The sequence below is a fragment of the Sciurus carolinensis genome, chromosome 12, assembly GCF_902686445.1.
Source record: "Sciurus carolinensis chromosome 12, mSciCar1.2, whole genome shotgun sequence".
In the NCBI taxonomy this organism is placed as follows: domain Eukaryota; kingdom Metazoa; phylum Chordata; class Mammalia; order Rodentia; family Sciuridae; genus Sciurus; species Sciurus carolinensis.
Genome location: NC_062224.1, coordinates 118,588,187 through 118,612,134, shown reverse-complemented (window position 1 = coordinate 118,612,134; position 23,948 = coordinate 118,588,187).

The window sequence follows — 23,948 nt, the reverse complement described above, 5'->3', positions numbered from 1 at the left end:
TCACCTTCTTGAGTTCTGTGAGTCCTGTCAGCACATCCAGTTGTTTTTAGGAGGCAAGGGCCTGAGAGAACAGAGGAAGGAGAAAGGCCTTGTGTGGTACTTCTAGAACACACTCTGGCATCGGCTTCATGCAGGACTACCTGTGCGATTTGTGCAACCCAGTGCAAAGTAAATCTAGAAAGTTTAAGATGGCACCAATAGATCCTTAAACCAAGCTCAGGTCCCATCTAAGCGGACGCGGGCTACACACCCATGAAACCAACCTGGCTCCAGGACAGGTTTGTCCTTGTGATCCTATGGACTCAGCCTAAGATAGTCTGTGGAGGAGGCCACAGCTGTGGAACAAAGAAGCTGATTCGGTCTTGCTACAGATTCTAACTGGAAGTAACCCTGGATCTGAATGGGTTCCCACGCTGGAGTCAGTCTCTGCTGAGGCAGGGCACAGTGACTGGGAAGAGATAAGAGCTCTGACGTTCGTAGAGCATTGGCAGGGAAGACCTCAAAGCTCCATCAGGACTAGACATGCCTGGAGAAGACTCAGACCCGTGGGCATCTCCATCTGCTGAGGATGTGGACATGACACTCTGCTGGGAGCTCGCACTGGCCTTGCTAACATCAGGTTCTCCTAGAATTGGAGCCACACTCTCTATGGGGCCTGAATCCAGTGTGGTTTTGACTTTAACAGGGGCCTTGGCTTAACAGGGAAAGTTATGACCCTGAGCAATCCCTGGAGGCCGGGCACCACTGCCTGGTCTCGCGCTTTCACCAGAAGGTGAGCTGCAGCTCCCATGTGGGCCCCGGTGACCTCAGGGTAGCTACTTCTCGGACCCTCGGCTTCCCAAGCAAGAGAGTCAGACCAGCTGACTCCAGACACCTTTCAGCATCAAGGGTCAGAAACCATGGCGCTTCCATGTCTGACAAATCACCTTCACACATGGCATCTCATTCTGCAGCTGCCCAACCCAGGTCTCCACTTCTTGCTGCTTCTGCTTCACTGCTTCACTGCCTTCTGTACGAGTTTCTCCGACATGACAGAGACAAGCTTCCGGTTAGCTTCAGCTTGCAGTTTTAGCATCCTAGGTTTAGGCTGAGCATATTCCAGGTAGGGGAGACATGCAGAAGTGCCTCGCCTCTGCAGACCTAGCTGTGTGCAGATGCAGCCTCTGTGGGGCCAGAGGTCCTCCTCCAGATGTGAGCGTGAGTGCGTGTCGAGGGAAAGTCTCTGAAGATGGGAGGACTCAGTGTGACATACCCTAAGTCCTCAGGGCCTCGCGGGAGAGCAGCGAAGTGTCGTCTCCTCCTGTCACCAAAGAGGAAGCAAAACCCACCAGTTCTATAGGCAGCAGAAGAGCAGCAGAGCCTTTGGGATCTGACATGACAATCCCTGAGTAAGCATGAAAATGACCCAGTGCTTGGGACAAGGCTGCAGGGCAAGTGGTCAGTGCCATGCTGGACCCGGCAGAAGGAGTTGTGTAGGCCACAGCCAGAGTCACAATGCTGGCCACTGTGCGCAGCTGGCCCTTGCTAGCCACGTGCGACTCCATGGCCACTGTCACCACATGGACATGGTCAGCAGCACTGGAGGGCCTGACCTGGCGCATACATAAGTCTGTGTGAATCTATCACAGGACTGACGGTAAAATGACACCTGAGTCAGAGGTGGATTGAAGGTTTCTGTAATAAAATACACGTGAATGTTCCTAGAACTTAGTGGTTACCAATAAAATGGTTGAAATTCTTCACCATCATTGGAATTTTCAAAAACTGAAAATTCTTGGTGAAAGCAATTTTGATTTAATTAAAGAGGACATATTACAAAGACTGCTTCCATAGTACAAAGTCTTAAAACCAGACTTTGGCATTAGATCGACAGAGAAGCAAGGGGAACAGGGTACAGAATCATGCTGGTTTGATGTCAGTCACCAGGCAGGGGACCTGTTGACTGAAGTCCATTGCCCTGTTTAACTCTGGAGCAAGAAACAGTAGTTAAACTGGTGGAAAGAGAGCCAGACAGAGCCCTGGTCCTCTTCAGAGAACAGCAGATGTGAGGACTGAGGAAGGGGCAGGCTGCTGCCTAGCCAGGGCCAGCCTCGCAGGAGTGGCCTACCTCAGACCTGCCTCCTGTGTGTGACCTACCCACCTCGGTCCTCATGAGTGACACTGATCCCGTCAAGCTTCATTTTCTTATCTACTAAATGGGGTGATGTGCCTGCCTCCCTCACAGGCTCCTGCTGTGGTTTGTTGTTAACACAGTGCCACATGCTGTCTGACTGAATAGATTCTACATACGCCCACCCATGTGCTCACACAGTTCACAGCTCATTAAACAGTGGAAAGACTAACGATTCTTGTGTCCTAAAAGTCTGTCTCTGGAGTGGAAAGTAGAGGTCCTCCACATTGCAGCCCAAACCTCCAACCTGAAGTACAGCCTGATCTGCGGTCTTCTCTACCAAGGCTTCAACTCTGGGTGCCCTGCAAGGGTCCTCTGCCTCACACTTTAGTCTAACCTCCATGGCATAACAAGGTTGTGCCCAGTTACGCCAAGGGACACAGAGGCCCTGGCTCTCTCTCCCCGTCCCAGTCCTTCCTCCCCTTCTGGTCCCCAGGTGAGGTTCTGCCTAGGGCACTTTTCGTCCTCTGTGGCTGTGGAGATCATTCTGACGCACAGACTGCTGTGGCCAGGAAGGAAACCACTGACTGCTGAGGAATTTCCACTCATGGCGCCCTCGCTCTGCAGAGGCCTGGACAGTGGCTGGTGAGGGAAGTGAGCCCTCATGCATGACCCGGATGCTCCTTTCCATCACACTGATGATGAAACCTACAGATGCTTTAGCAATCAAGACTGATCTTATAAAATATGAGGTTAATTTTTGCATTTAAAAATTTTATGTCTAAACATTGGATGCCACATATTTGGGTCTGAATGGAGTCCTCAGGCAGTCCATCTAGAAACCCATCCATTCATGATAAGCAGGCTTCTCCAGCTGTCATGCAGACTGCCACTGCACATCTCGCAGAATTCAGGTGCAAAGGTTCTGTTGGATGTGAAGAGCTGAGCTCAACTCTCTGCTGTCAGGCAGCAGAACCAGGAAGCCTTCCACGGGCTCTGTTCTCCCCAGCTCTGCCCACGCCCTTCCTCTGGCTCTCCTTCCTTCCCCACGCATCCTCTGTCCGGCCAACAGCTCTGCTGTTCAGCAGCATCCAGGGCCTTGGACCCTCTGCAAAGGCCTGCAGGAGCCCCTAATCATGGCCACCCAGGTGCAGCCTCTTTCTCTCTCTTGGGGAGAGGACATCGGAGAAGCAAAGTGGTTATCTCAGCCCCAAGTATTTCAGTTGATCAGAGGCAAATTCCAGGTGCACCCACAACCACACTGCCCCAGGCCTCTCTCCCTGGGGGTCCTGGAAGGCCAGGCCTTTCCTGACCACTCGGCCCCTTGCTGCTTTTCCTGTGGGCCTCTGGGTGGGCCTGGGCCTCCAGAGTCCTCCTCAGTACCCTCCCAGGGCAAGGGAGGGAAGCCAATTGGCTGCCAATGGGCCTGTTCTCCCAGGTGTTGATGGTGCTGCACATGTGTGCACTGGATCCACTTGACTCAGCCTGGACTCCAGTGTTCCTGGAAGGACCTATGTCACAAGACATTGGAGATTTAAACAGGCTGTGCTGGGGCCCTTGGAGGGACAGTTTCTTAGACAAAGTAGCTTAGCACAAGCTCTAGAAAAAGTGCTGTGTGCAATTATCCTGCAGAGCTTTCCCTTTCATAATATTCTGCTCTCTCTAAAATAAATTTACTAGTTTCTGAGCGCCGAAGTCAGTAGCAGACATTAAAATGCATCAGAGCCTGTGGGCCTTTCCTGCTCCTAACTGCCAGGCTCGAGCATGGACTGCTGGTTACCCGGGAACCACTCAGGAGCAATAACTTTCTTTGAACTTTCATGTTTCATCTTAGAGTTTTCCATGAAGTTTCCTTTCCCACAACAGACATCTGTGTTTAAAAGTGTCTTAAAACTAGAAAGAGTGATAACCTGCTAATACAGGAGGTTCATGTACTCCTCAAACACCACCTCTTATCCCAAAGTCAGCAAAACCCATGCGAGACACCAGACACGACACTCCCCAGCTAGGTTTCTGTGGGCCTTGGGAGCAGACTCCTGATCCCGCACTTTGCCATGCAAACAGAGCCCAGGGTCACGAGCAGGTGTCAGTACAGCGTCACCTGCACCCACCAAGCAGCCCACACTGAGGTTACTAAGTGTGCCTAAGGGAGGGCAGGCAATGCACCTGAGGAAACAGGTTCAAATCCCAGGTTGTCCGGCACCGCTGTGGCACCTGAGGGGGTTGTTAGTGTGCAAATCTGGGATGCAGGTAAGGAGGTAGCAATGTGTTATCAAGTTCAGAACAATGCCTAGCATGCGAGGCAGCTTTAACTATGGTCAATTATTTTTAGACCACTAGATTTATTTTCATGCAAAATTTAGAAACATAGAAACTATTGCAAGTGTTTATTGCCTCTTAAAATGAAAATAATCTTTAAGACCAGAAAGTATTTGAACATCACCTACCAGGTCTAAAAACCTGAAACAAAATTCTAGTTAACATTTTCAGAGAAGCACTACTAATGGTCCTTCCCTCCTCAGGAAAGAGGAAAGAAGCGTTGTAGGTGAAGAATCATTGTGAAAGCATACAGGGTTGTGTAGAGGTGGTGGGCAAACCAAAGCACCTTCACTCGCCTCTAGAAAAGTGTGGAATTATTCCTATACATTTGCCTGGGTGTCCAATGGCAGAAGAATAGCATCAAAATTCAAGGGAAGCTTGAAACCTGAGACAGTAGGAAAAGGAAATGGCAATGAAATCTTGAACATAGAACAGGAACGCCGGCAGAGCTGCCCCGTTGTGGCAGGTGTGTTGTGTGGACACAGTGGGCACCCAGTCCATTCTGGCTCCGGGATGGTGTTGGGTTCAGGGCTGTGGTTTTCAACCCGCAGTTTTCCTTGGGCTGGGAGTTGTGTCTCACTGCGGCAGAAGGCACGCAAGTCTGCTCCTTCTGCAGGGAGGCTGATGACATCTCTCCGACCTTTTGGGGGGATCCAGTCCTCAGACCCTGGAGTGCCCTCTGCCCCTTCCATGCCCCAAGGCTGCAGCTTGCACCAGACCCCGCCCTTGCTGCGAGGCTGAGAAGAATCGCGTTGGTACGTCCTTTTCTTCCTGAGACTGTCTCTTGGAGACTATCACTTCAGAGTGAAAGAGGAGTCCATGGACTGGACACTCCACAGCTACAGACACCTTTAGTGGTTGGACGGACAGGGCTGGGCACACTAGAGAGGACTGCGTGGGTCTCTCAGTGACCCCGTTTTAAGAGCCTCTTGCACATGCCCATAAGGGAGATGAGTCAGACCCTGGATGGGCTCAGTTTCCTGCCAGAGGCCGACTTCCAGCAGATTTCCCTGCATCATGCAAATGTGGTCTAATGGGTGCAAATCAAAGAAAATGAGTAATTTCTGCGATTCTTTCATGGCCACACACTAGGCACACGTTCAGGGAATTGTAAATATTAATATTCAAGAAATTTCCATGAATATTCAGGGAATGGTGAAGAGATCTTCAGATAGTACCCATGGAGTTCTCTGAAAAGCTCTGCTGCTTCTCTGTGCAAAGCTTCCTCTCCACAGGGGCACGGGAGAGGAGAGCGGAGGCAGGCAGGGGGACGAGGCCAGTCCTCTGGCAGCCCCAGTTGAGTCCCCCCTCATCAGGATCCACAGTGGTGTGACCTGTGCAGATGGCTGGCTGTCCCTCCTGCAGCATCTAATTAGCTGTGGGTTCACCCTGACTTCATTACTGATACTCGTTCTTCAATATTCATATTTATGGAGCAGGCAGCCCTGGAAGTCCTTCAGATTTCCTGTGTACCCCTTGATGCTGAAACTAAACATAGTTTCATCTCCTTGGAGACTGAAAGGATTCCCTGAGGAGATAGATGCATGCTGGCATTTGAATTCTAGTTCTAATTGGTATGAAAAGTGGATTGAGATATTCACAGCTCCTAATTGCACTTTTAAATGTCAATGTTAACATTTATGACTAAGGAGGAAATCATACTATAATCCCACTACCAAATTCCCAAGGGTTACCCCATTATGTAAATCATGCTTGGCAAGAGACCAAGCACCACTGGAGGGCTGGAGAACTCAGGGTTATCTATACCAGCAGACCCAGATGAGCTTTCGCTCTGAAGTTCTGGGCCCTGAGCCGAGGTTACATGGGGTTTTTATAGGAAATTTGACATCATTTCTTAACCATTACAACGTTGGTGCGTTTGAGTTCTTGACCTACGTGACCAGAGACCATGCACAGGGAATTTACGATAAGTGGTTCACAGGTGTAAACCAGACAGTAAAACACCTGCAAATGTTACCGAGAGTGGCCTTCACCACAGGCAGGAATGACCCAGGATGGTTAGTTACCCCTAAGAGCTATATTTCTAGGAACTAAGCCTTTGAGGTTGTAGTTTAGACAGCAGTTAATTGGCATAACAATTAAGTGATGGAGCTAAATTTCTGCAGAGTTCAGAAAGTTACAATAGAGTTTAAGAAGAAGCAACTCTTTCAATGGCGTCTGTTGAATCTCTGGTCTGGAAAGCCTGGCACAGGGATGTTTACCTTTCAAGAGGGAGTCCTCAGGCTCCTGGAGACAGTTATTTACAATCCAATATGAAGTGACCCATGGTTAATTAGGCTGGTAGCAGAGGAGGGAGTTAACCCTTTCCCCAGCACAGGTTCTTTATGATAATATTTTTATAATTTCATTTTATAATCAGGTATGGTTTTCCATCACAAACCTGCTCCTTATTTTGGTGTCTACCTGGGTGCATGTATATCCTCTGCTTAGATACCTCTGAACACAGAAGCAATTTTGTTATATTTTTTGAGTTGACGGATAGCATCGTACACTTCTATCATGCAGAATGTGATGTCTGGAAGTAGTGCACATTGTGCAATGGCTGGATCTAGTCAGTCAGTCAACGTATTGTCTACTGTTGCTGATTTTGTGGTGAGGACATCTGACACTTATTCTCTCGCACTTTCAAGTGTGGGAGGTGTCTTCACTGGCTACAGTCCCAGTCTGTACAATGATCTCTTGAAGTTCACTCCTCCCCTCTGGTGTAATTAGTTATCCTTGGACCAAATTTCACCCAACTCCGCCCAGCCACCCTGGCCTCTGGTACCACCATTCCGCTGTCTGGTGCTATGGAATCATAGCACACAATGGGGAAAGATGGTCTCTTCAATGAAACTGGATATTCACATGAGTATGGAAAAGTTTATTCTGGCTCAGGATTTTAGAGGTTCAGTCCACAGTTAGCCAACTACACAGTTCTGAGCCCAAGATGAGGCAGAACCTCAGGGCAGAGGGCATGGCAGAGGAAAGTAGCTCAGGACATGACAACCAGGAAGCAGAGAGAGTTCTGCTCACCAGGGACAAAATACACCCAAGAGCAGGCTCTCAGTGACCCCTTCCTCCAGCCACACCCCACCTACCTAGGTCACCACCCAGTTAGTCCACATCAGCGAATGAACAAGAGCAGGCTCTCAGTGACCCCCTCCTCCAGCCACACCCCACCTACCTAGGTCACCACCCAGTTAGTCCACATCAGCGGATGAATGCACTCATCAGGTCGCACCTGTTATAATCCCATCATTTCACCTCTGAACATTCTTACATTCTCTCAGGCATAAACTTTTGGGGGATGCCTCACATCTAAACCATAACACATCTACATCTATCATCTATCTATGTCAATCATCTATCAACTCTATCCCTCTATCATCTGTATCTATCACCTATCATCTGCCTGTCCATCATCTGTATCTATCATCCATTCATCATCCATCTCTCACCTGTGTGTCTATCATCTGTATTCATCTGTATCTTTCTCCCTATGTACTAACCAGGTTATCTACCATCTAAATCTATCTACCATCTATTTATCTATCATAAATAGGGATAGATATCCATCCATCCCTCATGGATATCTATCATCTACATCTATCCACCTACCTGTCTACCAATATCTGTCTACCATCCTTTTAATCTATCAACTATCAATCATCTATATCTTTCAACTATCTATATCATCTATATCTATCATCTCTCTTTCTATATATTTGTCTATCCACCTAGCTACCTTCCAGCTTATGGTCTTTATCTATCTATATCCAGCCACCTACCTACCAGCCTATCATTTATATCCATCTGCCAGATGATGTCTATCATCTATCTATACCTGAAACACTGTATTTTAATGGTATTTGTTGAATGAATGAAAGTAAATGATTTCAAACTCAATGCCCCTCAATTGCCCTGAGAATAATTCTGAGTCACGATGCATCGAATAATAGAAATAGAAGAGAGTTAAAGAATAAAAAATGTGAAAGAACAAAATAATGCAACTGCAATAAAAAAAAATCAAACTTTTTGGGAGTTAACTGGAACCTAATGGGTGACTGCTATAGCATCCCTAATCTGAACAATCCCAAATCCGGAATGTTCCAGAATCTGGAAGGCTTTGGGCACTGACATGGTGCCAGGAGTAGAAGGCCCCATCCCAGACCTCATGGATGTGAGAAATGGAGGCAGAAGAAAGTGGGGTTGTAAGTCCTGGATCAAATAGCAAGGGCGCATCCTGGCCTGCTGTGAGTCACTCAGTTCACTGCATTGTAAAGGAAAATGCCACTTCTCGAACAGCAATGAGCTGTGCCTTTCCAACACCTCTTCACCAGCAGGACCCTCCTGCGAGCTTGCTTCTCCTCAGGTTTTGTGTCCTCTGGGCTTGAGTGGGCTAACCTCCAGGGCTGCATGCACTTGACAGGCCACTGCTGGTCTGATGCAGTGTGCATCCTGGGTTCTGTGGATGACTTGCAGAGGGGCAGGTTTCCAGCAGCGCTACCTGGGGTCACGCAGACCAAAGGAATGCCAGCAGAGGAGGTGACCTGCCACCCTCACTGCTCGAGCACGGGTTCTCTAGGTCAGTTCAGTCTCAACCATCTGAGCAGTTTAAGTACCCCAGTGGAATTGGGGGGTTTATCTAGCATTCACCTATTAAGTGCTTGCTATAAGCTTAAAAAACTCATAGACCAGTAAAGGAGAAAAACACACAAATGAGTTATATCAGGTAAATATATTAAGTGTTACAATAGAAACAAGTGAGAAAAATGGGTATATTCAGGGAACAGCTGGTAGTCAAGGGTGAATGCCCCAGAGAGATGGGAACAGGAGCGTCTGGAAAGTGGAGTCTTGCCTCCCGATTCAGGACACGCTAGAATCCTGCTCCAGGGCTCCTGGAGAGGCCCACCTGCTTACACCAACCCCTACTGTCCTGCTCCTGCGTACCCGCTTCCACCTCCACCGCCACTGCCACCTCCACTTCAACCCCCTGTCCCCTGCTGTCCTTCCTGGGGGCAGCTTGCCTGGGTCCACATACTCCTGTTCTGTGCTCTCTGGACACACACCTGACTGGATAGCTGGCTGCATGGAGGAGCTGGCCTCTTGCTTCATTCTCTAGACCCATACTTGGTTGGACAGCTGGCCAAGTGAAGGACTCTGTCTCCTGCCCCACTCTCTGGAATGACCTGTGTCTAATCCTGCTTCCTCCACATCTGGCTTGTGACACTATGGAATTGGACACTGCCTAATTTAGAGATCAATGGTTCTTTTCTTGATTTGAGTGGCACAGTGTGCATGTGTGTAAGTATATGCACATTTTGTTTTAAAAAGCAGAGAAGAGACTGAAAGTTGAGTTTTCTAAATGTTATCATCATTTCCATCTTCTACCTGGGAGATTGCTTTCCCTGGGCCATTTTCTACTTCATGCAGGCCCTTGCTGTGAAGACTTACTGTTGAGTGAATGGGGTAGCTTTTCCTTCCCAGGGTGAGGGGTTTTATTTTCTTTTCAGCTCTTATTTTCAACCACACTCTCTCTGGTCCCATCAGGTGTTTTCCGGCTGCATCGGTGATGCCAATAAGTGTGCCATTGTGTCCTTGTGGGGCTTCTGCCGACCGTGCATCTGCTGGAACGCAAGCTTCAAGGTCTGCACTGCAGGGCAGCCCCTGGCCTCCTCTGAGCTGCCGCACCATGTCCACTTTGCACAGGTCTTTTTGCATCAGCACCAGACAGCCATGCACCGTTCAAGTTGCTTCTGTGGGTGTGCATTTGTCTCACACGCTCAAGCTGACTCATCTGAGTCTCACAATAGTGAGAAAGCTTGGGACAGCAATTAACCCAAGGAGGACCTGTGCTAGAGGACACTAAGCATCGGGCACAATTCACACTCATGGCTGTGGGATGATGCCACTCACATCCCAAGCCTCCTTTCCCAGACCTTTCCTGGATGAGATCAGCAGCCAGAGATGTGAGTCTTGGAAGTGACATCATGAACTCACCTGGCTCAGCTCAGGGCAGTGATGGTGATGGACACCAGCAAGCACTCAATCCTCACTTCAGACTCTGTGCAGAGGCTTCTCTATATTATTTGGAGTGAGTTCCACTTGACATGTAAACACACTAAGGCCTGGAAATTCTGAGTAATACTCCAAAAGTTGTACATGCATTTATGGAAGAATTGAGAGTCAAAGGTGCCATGAACACCTTAAGAAGAGCGATGAGCAATCCCAAGAAGCAAAGGCCACCTCGGGTCAGGACATGGAGATCCAAGTCAGCAGGAGGTCAGTGCTGGGGTCTGAATATGCGTGCACACCCAGTTCCTCTGCTGAAATCCTGCCCCTCAAGGTGGTGGTGTCTGGGTGGAGCCTTCAGAGGCCATCAGGTCCTGAGGTGGCCCTACTCCTGGGATCCTTTGCAAAGAGGACCACAGAAGCCTGGCCCCTCCACCACTGTGAGGAAGTGGCCAGGGCAGCAATCATGCTGGACCTCATCCTGACCTCCAGCTTCAGAACTTGGGACTCATATTTCTACTGTTTAACAGCTTCCTCATCTAGTGTACTTCTTGTAGCAACATGAGCAGGCTGAGGAAATAGGTAACAACATATTTCTATGACACTTGTTAGGGCAATTGGTATCTCTGCAGTTCTAATGAGGAAAGAGGACCAGTAGGATTTCTCTCCATGACTATATCTGTATCTGTCTCTATCTGTAACTTTGTCCATATCCATATCTGTCTATATATCTGTATATGTATCTCTGTATTTTTATATGCATCTATATATGTTTCTGTCAATATATACCTCTACATCTTTATCGACATATCATCTCTGTCTGTATCTTATATGTATCTGTCTATATCTGTATGTTTCTTTATCTGTATATTTATCTGTCTGTATCTTTATCTGTATATACATCTGTATTTCTGTCTATATCTGTGTTTCTTTATCTGTATATATATCTGTCTGTATCTTTATCTACATCTATATCTGTATCTGTACATCAGCTAAGGGTACATATCTATCTATATCTATGTCTGTACCTTTCTTATACATAAGTCATCTAAATCTAAATCATCTCAACCTAAAGAGACTTCTTTTAAGGAATTGGCTTGCAGATTGTGAGACTGGCATACAATGGGCCTACAGGGCAGCCCCACTGGCTGAGAGCCCTCAGGCAGGAGCCCACTGGACAGTCCACAGATGGAAACTTGTCTATTTCCAGGTAGCTCACTTTTCCTTATCCTTTCAGCTACTGGATGAGGCCCATACACATTGTCAAGAGTCGTCTCCTAACTCCTGCTGATCACAGACGTGCACGGCTGCCACAGTGTGAGTGAAGCCAATGGGCCGTGTTCCGACAGATCAACGCAGGACACTGCCCATCACGGCACTTCAGAGTTCGCCAAGTTCTTCCTGCACCCTGCCATTCTCCTCAGCAGCAACAGAAGGCACGATTCCTCTTTCCGAAGCCTCACAGGCCTGTGGCAGACAGAGGCCATTGTGTGGCCGTTCCAGGAATGTTATACTGTGCCTGCAGAGAGAAGTAGGAAGGTAGAGAGGGAGTACATGGAGGCCTGAAAGAGGAGAGGGGCAGACGAAGCAATCACATTGCTGTGCTGGCTGTGTGCACCGTGGTTTCCTTGGATTCTCACCGACTGGGGCTCAGGGGCAGGAATCTGGTTTCTCACACCTGGAAATGGAATTGGGCACGGCGCTGGCGCTTCTCTGGCACTCCCAGTGGCCGAGCCAGGGCCTGAGAGGCTCCGACGTCAGAGCAGACTTCTACTGCTGCACTTCCCACGGAGCACCTAACGCCAACCCAGAGAGCCCTGCCTGTGGCTGGCACTCCTGGGTTAGCCGACTTCCCTGACACACGGTGACATCGCGGTGAAGTGTGTTCTCCAGGCTTTGGTTGCAAGAACGTCCCACATGTGGCCGGGATGAAAGGCAGCAGAATTAATACAGCCAGTAGGGAAAGAATGAGAGTAAAGACTGTCATTACTGACTCCTGGATGAGCAGAAGCCAAGGGGAGTCCTAACAGCAGCGCAGTGAGCTGCTCGTTGTTTTCAAGGGATGCTGATTCCAAACGTCTGTCCTCAGTTCCTGGGCAGCTGCTGCTTTTGAGTGTCCCATTGGCTACTCTGGCCACCTGGCCCAGATCCAGGATGGAGGGTCTTGCGAGTGCGTCCAGCAACCCTGGCACCCTTGTGGTGGCAAGGGGCTTATTTAGCTCTTGTTTCAACCTTTTCATGGGATTTAAGTGGGAGCTCAGAAGCCTGGAAGCACAGAAGTAATTGCCTTGGCTTTTCAGTACAGATTGTCACCAACAGAGCAGAGATGACAGTGCTTATGGGGTGCAAAGTGATCTCAACCCTGGAACTGCCTAATTGCTGTCCTTTGAAATCACCTGGTACCAGGAATCTCTGTGCATCTCAGGTCCCCGCAGAGAGCTCACGCTCTGTGATGGCCCCTCTCTCATTTCTTCTGACACTACTGTCCTAGGTCCTGACTTGGTTTTCCTGGGAAGGCTCTCGCCTTCTCCCTCTGGGGTGTTTTACACTAGTGGCATGTGGCCACTGGTTTTAGCGACCAGGTTGCCCTTTGTGAGGCCCTAGAAATGAGTGAACCCAAGTGCACAGGTGGCCTCGGGGTACCTGGAGGAAGGGCAGGGAGCCCACTGCATCTCTGTGACCATGTGGCCTCCATACCACTTGGTGCTCTTCCCCAGCTCTCCAGGAGACTCCCTGGTCCGGGGGACACCATGCTGGGCTTCATGTTCATCCCTCCAGATCCCCTTTCCACCCTGTCTTGCTCCCTTAGGACAGTCCTTTAGGGCAACATCACCAGAGCCTGCTTGCCCTGGCCCTGATTTCACCCAGGGCAGTGCTGCAGGGAGGAGGAGATGGTGGAGACTCGTGTGTCCAAGGCAGGGCTCGGCCCTTGGTCAGCCCCAAGTTCTCACTGTGCCTTCCTCCACCATCCACCCCAGGAAAGCAGGGGCTTCCCGCTCTCTCACCTCTGCTGCATCTTGTATGAACCTTCCTTATTACAATTTCTTTGGGAAGGGTGTGCCAAGGATCGAACCCAAGGGCACGGAACCACTGAGCTACATCCCCAGCACTTTTTCAAATTGTTTTTTATTTTGAGACAGAGTCTTGCTAAACTTAGGGCCTCCCTAAGTTGCCCAGGCTGGTCTTGAACTTGTGGTCCTTCTGCCCCAGCCTCCCCAGTAGCTGGGATTACAGATGTGTGTCACTGCTCCTGGCCTTACCAACATTCGTAAACCACCCTCTCTGAGGATGCTGCCTCGTGCTGCTGAGGTTCTGAGTGGCACAGACACACAGAAGCAACAACAGTGTTGGGCCAGAGTGGTGGGCCAGAGACTTGGTGGGTGGCTTTCCTCCAGCCATGACCCACCTGCAAAAGTCCTGCCTAAAAAGGACCTTGTGAGGATGCAGGAGCTTTGTTGGGTCTGTAGTCTCAGAGAGCCTGGGCAAGGTTTAATGCTCTGCTGTGCTTTCAGGAAAGTCTTCATAATTTTTTTAGCAAGAAGTCCTGGTGGCCAGTCCGATGGGGATTTGAACTTGAGGTGGTGCTTTGGTGACCCTGCTTCTCCAGGGGAACTTCTGACATCCCTTCTCATTCCTCACTGATCTGACTGGGGCAGGCCACCTGCATCCTGGCTGGAGACACAACGGGCCAGGCTCACGGCTCTCTTCTCAGTCCCCGGCCACCTCCAGCTGTTCTTAGCCCAGGGTCCATGCTCTTTCCTCTCCATCAGCTGGCCCTCAGGAGGGCTGCAGCCAGGGCAGGACAGGCTCCCTCCGTTCTGCTCATGTTCTGCTGCACTCTTGGCTGCTTGGCCTTGATGCCTGCAGACTGGAATTTTGGAATCTGAGTTTCAGAAGAGGAAGAGGCCTCACAAGTCCTCCCTGGGTCCTGGGCTTCAGTTGAACTAACACCATCATTTAGAGTTACAGTGTGCAGTTTAAGGTTCAGAGGCCCTGCCAGCCAGATGGCAGCTTGGAGTCCAAGGCCAGTCACCCCACAACCTGGAGTCACTAGCCAGTCACCTCACAACCTGGAGTCACTAGCCAGTCACCCCACAACCTGGAGTCACTACCCAGTCACCTCACAACCTGGAGTCACTAGCCAGTCACCCCACAGCCTGGAGTCACTAGTCAGTCACCCCACAACCTGGAGTCACTAGCCAGTCACCCGACAACCAGGAGTCACTAGCCAGTCACCTCACAACCTGGAGTCACTACCCAGTCACCTCACAACCTGGAGTCACTGGACAGTCACCGCACATCCTGGAGTCACAGGCCAGTCACCCCACAGCCTGGAGTACTGGACAGTCACCGCAAACCTGGAGTCTGCCAGCCAGTCATCCCACAACCTGGAGTCACTAGCCAGTCACCTCACAACCTGGAGTCACTGGACAGTCACCGCACAACCTGGAGTCACTAGCCAGTCACCCCACAACCTGGAGTCACTACAGTCACCCCACAACCTGCAGTCTGCCAGCCAGTCACCCCACAACCTGGAATCACTAGCCAGTCACCCAACAACCTGGAGTCACTGGACAGTCACCCCACAACCTGGAGTCTGCCATCCAGTCAGCCCACAACCTGGAGTCACTACAGTCACTCCACAACCTGGAGTCACTAGCCAGTCACCTCACAACCTGGAGTCACCAGCCAGTCACCCCACAACCTGGAGAACTAGCCAGTCACCTCACAACCTGGAGTCACTGGACAGTCACCGCACATCCTGGAGTCACTAGCCAGTCACTCCACAGCCTGGAGTCACTAGCCAGTCACCCCACAGCCTGGAGTCACTACCCAGTCACCTCACAACCTGGAGTCAATAGACAGTCACCGCACATCCTGGAGTCACTAGCCAGTCACCCCACAGCCTGGAGTCACTAGCCAGTCACCCCACAGCCGGGAGTCCTGGACAGTCACCGCACAACCTGGAGTCTGCCATCCAGTCAGCCCACAACCTGGAGTCACTACAGTCAACCCACAACCTGGAGTCACTAGCCAGTCACCTCACAACCTGGAGTCACCAGCCAGTCACCCCACAACCTGGAGTCACCAGCCAGTCACCCCACAACCTGGAGTCACCAGCCAGTCACCTCACAACCTGGAGTCACTGGACAGTCACCCCACAACCTGGAGTCTGCCAGCCAGTCACCCCACAACATGGAGTCACTAGCCAGTCACCTCACAACCTGGAGTCACTAGCCAGTCACCTCACAACCTGGAGTCACTAGCCAGTCACCCCACAACCTGGAGTCACTGGACAGTCACCGCACAACCTGGAGTCTGCCATCCAGTCACCCCACAACTGGAGTCACTACAGTCACCCCACAACCTGGAGTCACTAGCCAGTCACCCCACAGCCTGGAGTCACTAGCCAGTCACCCCACAGCCTGGAGTCCTGGACAGTCACCGCACAACCTGGAGTCTGCCATCCAGTCAGCCCACAACCTGGAGTCACTACAGTCAACCCACAACCTGGAGTCACTAGCCAGTCACCTCACAACCTGGAGTCACCAGCCAGTCACCCCACAACCTGGAGTCACCAGCCAGTCACCCCACAACCTGGAGTCACCAGCCAGTCACCTCACAACCTGGAGTCACTGGACAGTCACCCCACAACCTGGAGTCTGCCAGCCAGTCACCCCACAACATGGAGTCACTAGCCAGTCACCTCAAAACCTGGAGTCATTAGCCAGTCACCCCACAACCTGGAGTCACTAGACAGTCACCCCACAACCTGGAGTCACCAGCCAGTCACCTCAGAACCTGGAGTCACCAGCCAGTCACCTCACAACCTGGAGTCACTAGCCAGTCACCTCACAACCTGGAGTACCTGGACAGTCACCCCACAACCTGGAGTCACCAGCCAGTCACCCCACAACCTGGAGTCACCAGCCAGTCACCTCAAAGCCTGTGGTCACTAGCCAGTCACCCCACATCCTGGAGTCACTAGCCAGTCACCCCACAGCCTGGAGTCACTAGCCAGTCACCTCACAACCTGGAGTCACTAGCCAGTCACCCCACAACCTGGAGTCACTGGACAGTCACCGCACAACCTGGAGTCTGCCATCCATTCACCCCACAACTGGAGTCACTACAGTCACCCCACAACCTGGAGTCACTAGCCAGTCACCCCACAGCTTGGAGTCACCAGCCAGTCACCTCACCACCTGGAGTCACTGGACAGTCACCCCACACCTGGAGTGTGCCAGCCACTCACCCCACAACCAGGAGTCACTAGCCAGTCACCTCACAACCTGGAGTCACTAGCCAGTCACCCCACAGCCTGGAGTCACTAGTCAGTCACCCCACAACCTGCAGTCACTAGCCAGTCACCCGACAACCAGGAGTCACTAGCCAGTCACCCCACAACCTAGAGTCACTAGCCAGTCACCTCACAACCTGGAGTCACTAGCCAGTCACCCCACAGCCTGGAGTCACTAGTCAGTCACCCCACAACCTGCAGTCACTAGCCAGTCACCCGACAACCAGGAGTCACTAGCCAGTCACCTCACAACCTGGAGTCACTAGCCAGTCACCTCACAACCTGGAGTCACTGGACAGTCACCGCACATCCGGGAGTCACTAGCCAGTCACAAGACAGCCTGGAGTACTGGACAGTCACCGCAAACCTGGAGTCTGCCAGCCAGTCACCCCACAACCTGGAGTCACTAGCCAGTCACCTCACAACCTGGAGTCACTGGACAGTCACCGCACAACCTGGAGTCACTAGCCAGTCACCCCACAACCTGGAATCACTAGCCAGTCACCCCACAACCTGGAGTCACTGGACAGTCACCTCACAACCTGGAGTCACTAGCCAGTCACCCCACAACCTAGAGTCACTAGCCAGTCACTCCACAACCTGGAGTCACTAGCCAGTCACCCCACAGCCTGGAGTCACTAGCCAGTCACCCCACAGCCTGGAGTCCTGGACAGTCACCGCACAACCTGGAGTCTGCCATCCAGTCAGCCCACAACCTGGAGTCACTACAGTCAACCCACAACCTGGAGTCACTAGCCAGTCACCTCACAACCTGGAGTCACCAGCCAGTCACCCCACAACCTGGAGTCACTAGCCAGTCACCTCACAGCCTGGAGTCCTGGACAGTCACCGCACAACCTGGAGTCTGCCATCCAGTCAGCCCACAACCTAGAGTCACTACAGTCAACCCACAACCTGGAGTCACTAGCCAGTCACCTCACAACCTGGAGGCACCAGCCAGTCACCCCACAACCTGGAGTCACCAGCCAGTCACCCCAAAACCTGGAGTCACCAGCCAGTCACCCCACAACCTGGAGTCACCAGCCAGTCACCTCACAACCTGGAGTCACTGGACAGTCACCCCACAACCTGGAGTCTGCCAGCCAGTCATCCCACAACATGGAGTCACTAGCCAGTCACCTCAAAACCTGGAGTCATTAGCCAGTCACCCCACAACCTGGAGTCACTAGACAGTCACCCCACAACCTGGAGTCACCAGCCAGTCACCTCAGAACCTGGAGTCACCAGTCAGTCACCTCACAACCTGGAGTCACTGGACAGTCACCCCACAACCTGGAGTCTGCCAGCCAGTCACCCCACAACATGGAGTCACTAGCCAGTCACCTCACAACCTGGAGTCACTAGCCAGTCACCCCACAACCTGGAGTCACTGGACAGTCACCGCACAACCTGGAGTCTGCCATCCAGTCACCCCACAACTGGAGTCACTACAGTCACCCCACAACCTGGAGTCACTAGCCAGTCACCCCACAGCCTGGAGTCACTAGCCAGTCACCCCACAGCCTGGAGTCCTGGACAGTCACCGCACAACCTGGAGTCTGCCATCCAGTCAGCCCACAACCTGGAGTCACTACAGTCAACCCACAACCTGGAGTCACCAGCCAGTCACCCCACAACCTGGAGTCACCAGCCAGTCACCCCACAACCTGGAGTCACCAGCCAGTCACCCCACAACCTGGAGTCACCAGCCAGTCACCTCACAACCTGGAGTCACTGGACAGTCACCCCACAACCTGGAGTCTGCCAGCCAGTCACCCCACAACATGGAGTCACTAGCCAGTCACCTCAAAACCTGGAGTCATTAGCCAGTCACCCCACAACCTGGAGTCACTAGACAGTCACCCCACAACCTGGAGTCACCAGCCAGTCACCTCAGAACCTGGAGTCACCAGCCAGTCACCTCACAACCGGGAGTCACTAGCCAGTCACCTCACAACCTGGAGTACCTGGACAGTCACCCCACAACCTGGAGTCAGCAGCCAGTCACCCCACAACCTGGAGTCACCAGCCAGTCACCTCAAAACCTGTGGTCACTAGCCAGTCACCCCACATCCTGGAGTCACTAGCCAGTCACCCCACAGCCTGGAGTCACTAGCCAGTCACCTCACAACCTGGAGTCACTAGCCAGTCACCTCACAACCGGGAGTCACTAGCCAGTCACCCCACAACCTGGAGTCACTGGACAGTCACCGCACAACCTGGAGTTGCCATCCAGTCACCCCACAACTGGAGTCACTACAGTCACCCCACAACCTGGAGTCACTAGCCAGTCACCCCACAGCCTGGAGTCACCAGCCAGTCACCTCACCACCTGGAGTCACTGGACAGTCACCCCACACCTGGAGTGTGCCAGCCACTCACCCCACAACCAGGAGTCACTAGCCAGTCACCTCACAACCTGGAGTCACTAGCCAGTCACCCCACAGCCTGGAGTCACTAGTCAGTCACCCCACAACCTGGAGTCACTAGCCAGTCACCCCACAGCCTGGAGTCACTAGTCAGTCACCCCACAACCTGCAGTCACTAGCCAGTCACCCGACAACCAGGAGTCACTAGCCAGTCACCTCACAACCTGGAGTCACTGGACAGTCACCGCACATCCTGGAGTCACTAGCCAGTCACCCCACAGCCTGGAGTCCTGGACAGTCACCGCAAACCTGGAGTCTGCCAGCCAGTCACCCCACAACCTGGAGTCACTAGCCAGTCACCTCACAACCTGGAGTCACTGGACAGTCACCGCACAACCTGGAGTCACTAGCCAGTCACCCCACAACCTGGAGTCACTACAGTCACCCCACAACCTGCAGTCTGCCAGTCAGTCACCCCACAACCTGGAATCACTAGCCAGTCACCCCACAACCTGGAGTCACTGGACAGTCACCTCACAACCTGGAGTCACTAGCCAGTCACCCCACAACCTAGAGTCACTAGCCAGTCACTCCACAACCTGGAGTCACTAGCCAGTCACCCCACAGCCTGGAGTCACTAGCCAGTCACCCCACAGCCTGGAGTCCTGGACAGTCACCGCACAACCTGGAGTCTGCCATCCAGTAAGCCCACAACCTGGAGTCACTACAGTCAACCCACAACCTGGAGTCACTAGCCAGTCACCTCACAACCTGGAGTCACCAGCCAGTCACCCCACAACCTGGAGTCACCAGCCAGTCACCCCACAACCTGGAGTCACCAGCCACTCACCTCACAACCTGGAGTCACTGGACAGTCACCCCACACCTGGAGTCTGCCAGCCAGTCACCCAACAAGATGGAGTCACTAGCCAGTCACCTCACAACCTGGAGTCACTAGCCAGTCACCCCACAACCTGGAGTCACTAGACAGTCACCCCACAACCTGGAGTCACTAGCCAGTCACCTCACAACATGGATTCACTAGCCAGTCACCCCACAACCTGGAGTCACTAGACAGTCACCCCACAACCTGGAGTCACTAGCCAGTCACCCCACAACCTGGAGTCACCAGCCAGTCACCCCACAACCTGGAGTCACCAGCCAGTCACCTCACCACCTGGAGTCACTGGACAGTCACCCCACAACCTGGAGTCACTAGCCAGTCACCCCACAACATGGAGTCACTAGCCAGTCACCCCACAACCTGGAGTCACTGGACAGTCACCGCACAACCTGGAGTCTGCCATCCAGTCACCCCACAACTGGAGTCACTACAGTCACCCCACAACCTGGAGTCACCAGCCAGTCACCTCAGAACCTGTGGTCACTAGCCAGTCACCCCACCTCCTGGAGTCACTAGCCAGTCACCTCACATCCTGGAGTCACTAGCCAGTCAACCCACAACCTGGAGTCACTGGACAGTCACCGCACAACCTGGAGTCTGCCATCCAGTCACCCCACAACTGGAGTCACTACAGTCACCCCACAACCTAGAGTCACTAGCCAGTCACCCCACAACCTGGAGTCACTAGCTAGTCACCCCACAGCCTGGAGTCACTGGACAGTCACCCCACACCTGGAGTGTGCCAGCCACTCTCCCCACAACCAGGAGTCACTAGCCAGTCACCTCACAACCTGGAGTCACTAGTCAGTCACCCCAAAACCTGGAGTCACTAGCCAGTCACCCCACAACCTGGAGTCACTAGCCAGTCACCCCACAACCAGGAGTCACTAGCCAGTCACCTCACAACCTGGAGTCACTAGCCAGTCACCCCACAACCTAGAGTCACTAGCCAGTCACCTCACAACCTGGAGTCACTAGCCAGTCACCCCACAGCCTGGAGTCACTAGTCAGTCACCCCACAACCTGCGGTCACTAGCCAGTCACCCCACAACCAGGAGTCACTAGCCAGTCACCTCACAACCTGGAGTCACTAGCCTGTCACCCCACAACCTAGAGTCACTAGCCAGTCACCTCACAACCTGGAGTCACTAGCCAGTCACCCCACAGCCTGGAGTCACTAGTCAGTCACCCCACAACCTGCAGTCACTAGCCAGTCACCCGACAACCAGGAGTCACTAGCCAGTCATCACACAACCTGGAGTCAGTAGCCAGTCACCTCACAACCTGGAGTCACTAGCCAGTCACCTCACAACCTGGAGTCACTAGCCAGTCACCTCACAACCTGGAGTCACTAGCCAGTCACCTCACAACCTGGAGTCACTAGCCAGTCACCCCACAACCTAGAGTCACTAGCCAGTCACTTCACAACCTGGAGTCACTAGTCAGTCACCCCACAACCTGGAGTCACTAGCCAGTCACCCCACAACCTGGAGTCACTAGCCAGTCACCCCACAACCTGGAGTCACTAGCCAGTCATCACACAACCTGGAGTCACTACAATCACCCCACAACCTGGAGTCACTAGCCAGTCACCCCACAACCTAGAGTCACTAGCCAGTCACCTCACAACCTGGAGTCACTAGTCAGTCACCTCACAACCTGGAGTCACTAGTCAGTCACCCCACAACCAGGAGTCACTAGCCAGTCACCTCACAACCTGGAGTCACTAGACAGTCACCACACAACCAGGAGTCACTAGCCAGTCACCCCACAACCTGGAGTCACTAGCCAGTCACCCCACAACCTGGAGTCACTAGCCAGTCATCACACAACCTGGAGTCACTACAATCACCCCACAACCTGGAGTCACTAGCCAGTCACCCCACAACCTGGAGTCACTAGCCAGTCACCGCACAATCTGGAGTCACTAGCCAGTCACCCCACAACCTGGAGTCACTAGCCAGTCACCCCACAACCAGGAGTCACTAGCCAGTCACCTCACAACCTGGAGTCACTAGCCAGTCACCCCACAACCAGGAGTCACTAACCAGTCACCTCACAACCTGTAGTCATTAGCCAGTCACCCCACAACCTGCCATCACTACAGTCACCCCACAACCAGGAGTCACTAGCCAGTCACCCCACAACCAGGAGTCACTAGCCAGTCACCTCACAACCTGGAGTCACTAGCCAGTCACCCCACAACCAGGAGTCACTAGCCAGTCACCTCACAACCTGTAGTCATTAGCCAGTCACCCCACAACCTGCCATCACTACAGTCACCCCACAACCAGGAGTCACTAGCCAGTCACCCCACAACCAGGAGTCACTAGCCAGTCACCTCACAACCTGGAGTCACTAGTCAGTCACCCCACAACCAGGAGTCACTAGCCAGTCACCTCACAACCTGGAGTCACTAGACAGTCACCCCACAACCAGGAGTCACTAGCCAGTCACCCCACAACCTGGAGTCACTAGCCAGTCACCCCACAACCTGGAGTCACTAGCCAGTCATCACACAACCTGGAGTCACTACAATCACCCCACAACCTGGAGTCACTAGCCAGTCACCCCACAACCTGGAGTCACTAGCCAGTCACCGCACAATCTGGAGTCACTAGCCAGTCACCCCACAACCTGGAGTCACTAGCCAGTCACCCCACAACCAGGAGTCACTAGCCAGTCACCTCACAACCTGGAGTCACTAGCCAGTCACCCCACAACCAGGAGTCACTAACCAGTCACCTCACAACCTGTAGTCATTAGCCAGTCACCCCACAACCTGCCATCACTACAGTCACCCCACAACCAGGAGTCACTAGCCAGTCACCCCACAACCAGGAGTCACTAGCCAGTCACCTCACAACCTGGAGTCACTAGCCAGTCACCCCACAACCAGGAGTCACTAGCCAGTCACCTCACAACCTGTAGTCATTAGCCAGTCACCCCACAACCTGCCATCACTACAGTCACCCCACAACCAGGAGTCACTAGCCAGTCACCCCACAACCAGGAGTCACTAGCCAGTCACCTCACAACCTGGAGTCACTAGCCAGTCACCCCACAACCAGGAGTCACTAGCCAGTCACCTCACAACCTGTAGTCATTAGCCAGTCACCCCACAACCTGCCATCACTACAGTCACCCCACAACCTGGAGTCACTAGTCAGTCACCCCACAACCTGGAGTCACTAGCCAGTCACCTCACAACCTCGAGTCACTAGCCAGTCACCCCACAACCTGGAGTCACTAGCCAGTCATCACACAACCTGGAGTCACTACAATCACCCCACAACCTGGAGTCACTAGCCAGTCACCCCACAACCTAGAGTCACTAGCCAGTCACCTCACAACCTGGAGTCACTAGTCAGTCACCCCACAACCTGGAGTCACTAGCCAGTCACCTCACAACCTGGAGTCACTAGACAGTCACCACACAACCGGGAGTCACTAGCCAGTCACCCCACAACCTGGAGTCACTAGCCAGTCACCCCACAACCTGGAGTCACTAGCCAGTCATCACACAACCTGGAGTCACTACAATCACCCCACAACCTCGAGTCACTAGCCAGTCACCCCCCAACTGGAGTCACTAGCCAGTCACCTCACAATCTGGAGTCACTATCCCGTCACCCCACAACCTGGAGTAACTAGCCAGTCACCCCACAACCAGGAGTCACTAGCCAGTCACCTCACAACCTGGAGTCACTAGCCAGTCACCCCACAACCAGGAGTCACTAGCCAGTCACCTCACAACCTGTAGTCATTAGCCAGTCACCCCACAACCTGCCATCACTACAGTCACCCCACAACCAGGAGTCACTAGCCAGTCACCCCACAATCTGGAGTCAGTAGCAAGTCACCCCACAACCTGGAGTCAGTAGCCAGTCACCCCACAACCTGGAGTCACTAGCCAGTCACCCCACAACC